Genomic DNA, 2,500 nt, shown 5'->3' with positions numbered 1-2,500 from the left:
CTCGGAGTTGCTGGCCAACAGAAGGACAACCTCCAAGACGGGCCTAGGGAACAGCTTTGCCACACCACCCTTGCTTATCTTTACCTCGATCTTCCTCACCTTCCCTAGTCGCAGGGAAAAACCTTTGTGACAAGTCCAAGGGGCCAGTCGTTCCTCTTGGCTGGCTTGGTTGTCTCGCAGTAGGAACATGTCGCCTTCCTGCATATTTGGCCATTTGCTTCTCCATATGCGGCGTCCTGTATTTCAGTTTCCACCATTCCCAGAAGGTGTTTGCTAGACTCTGGACTTGTCGCCATTGGGGATTGAACAGGTCCCTCTTATTGAACTGGCAAGGAAGTAACTGGGGTGAACCTACCTTCTGGGTAAGCAGAGTAGCTGGAGTGAGAATTGTTGGGTGGCTCTGGGTCCATGGAAACCACTGTCAAAGGCCTGGCATTGACTATCACTGTGACCTCCGCCTTGAATGTTGGAAGGACCTTGTGGGTTAGCTTTGTGGTCCCATGTTTGAGGCGCATGGCCTCTGCCGACTCCAATCATCCACTCCCAGCTGCCACCCATGTGTGAAGAGCGTAGGGGAATTAAACTGCCATGTGCATCCGCACCCTGTCAGGTAGTTCTCAACTTGCTTGTCGCTAGGGCCGATGGAGTCTATCTGGAGCTCCTTGCAGGCGCCCACAGAGCTGGTCCTGCAGTCTGACCTGAACTGTTTCACGGGGCCTCTGATGGTGAAGAAGCGTCTGAGGGCGTTAACAAAACTGGAGGAATCCATTGACTCCGGCACTTTGATGTGCACTGCACGTGAGCTCATGCATGTGAAGATGACTGCCGACCTCTTGCTGTTCGCTTATCCTTCTCGAGTTTCAGACCCCCCAGGGTATGGCCGAGGGTAGAGCTGCTCTTTGGATAGAGGCTTTCTGCAGACGTCCCAGCTGTGGCAAGGGCTGTTCTCAGATGCTCGGGTGAAGGACAGAGTGAGAGTGGGGCCTCGGCTCTTGAGAGAGATTTCCAGCTGGAGAAAGTCTTGAACCACGCACTGCCAAGCTCGGTCTGAAAGGCGCGTGACACAGACAGTAACCTCTGGGTGGAGCCCTACATCGAATCTGTGGTTAATAAGGTCAAAACCATCTTCAGGTGGTCGAGTTTGGTGCTTAAGTTTGGGGATGGTAAGGTCAGGTAAGGCTGCACTGAACTTGAGTCTGGGGATGGTGAGGTCAGGTTCGCTCTGACTTTCCGTGTTAGCCACCTTGAGGTATGCGATGGCACCAATTGCTTTGCTGGACACGCCGCAGAACATACTCTTTTCTCTTTCCTGTTTCCTGGAGGAATCCATTGACTCCGGCACTTTGATGTGCACTGCACGTGAGCTCATGCATGTGAAGATGACTGCCGACCTCTTGCTGTTCGCTTATCCTTCTCGAGTTTCAGACCCCCCAGGGTATGGCCGAGGGTAGAGCTGCTCTTTGGATAGAGGCTTTCTGCAGACGTCCCAGCTGTGGCAAGGGCTGTTCTCAGATGCTCGGGTGAAGGACAGAGTGAGAGTGGGGCCTCGGCTCTTGAGAGAGATTTCCAGCTGGAGAAAGTCTTGAACCACGCACTGCCAAGCTCGGTCTGAAAGGCGCGTGACACAGACAGTAACCTCTGGGTGGAGCCCTACATCGAATCTGTGGTTAATAAGGTCAAAACCATCTTCAGGTGGTCGAGTTTGGTGCTTAAGTTTGGGGATGGTAAGGTCAGGTAAGGCTGCACTGAACTTGAGTCTGGGGATGGTGAGGTCAGGTTCGCTCTGACTTTCCGTGTTAGCCACCTTGAGGTATGCGATGGCACCAATTGCTTTGCTGGACACGCCGCAGAACATACTCTTTTCTCTTTCCTGTTTCCTCTGAGCTCTAGAAATGGGACGAATGGCATCCCATTCTTCGCCAGTGAAGTAAGTGAGTAAATTCTCTCAGGCTGGCACGACCTTGAATGCTGACAGGTGCAGCAAACCCTAGAGGGCCCAATAGGCTGTTGATAGTCGAAGGCACACCACATTGTGTAAAAGGTCTTTTGTTGGCTGCCACACGGAAGGTGAAGGTGTCAATGGACAGCTGCATGGTGCTGATCGAAGTTGAGGTCTTGTAAGCCCTTGGCGAATGACTTCAACCCGTCTTCTTAGTAGAAGTGCCGTACCACATATTGGCATGCTTCGGTCCCGTACGCCTTCTCTCCTCTTATGGCAGTCCTCTGCAGTCTGTAGACAGCCACAGCTGGGGAGAGGTGGTCGCAAAACCACAGGAAGCAAAGGATGTCACGGTTATCCTCCCTGACCAATAAGCTATGGAACAGCTGCTGAATGTCAGCCATGATCGCAAATGGCTCAGTCATGAAGCAAACTAGGATTCCGAGGTAGACATGGTAGACTCCAAAACTTGGTAGATACCAGTGCTCCCCGCCATCTTTCAGCATGGCTGCGTGTTTGGCATGTCCACTGCGAAAGCTCTTTTTCACAAAGTCCGCAAAG

The sequence above is a fragment of the Zeus faber genome (assembly GCF_960531495.2).
Source record: "Zeus faber genome assembly, chromosome: 10".
NCBI lineage: Eukaryota > Metazoa > Chordata > Actinopteri > Zeiformes > Zeidae > Zeus > Zeus faber.
The sequence above is the reverse complement of the archived record's forward strand: the minus strand, read 5'-3'. Positions refer to the sequence as shown.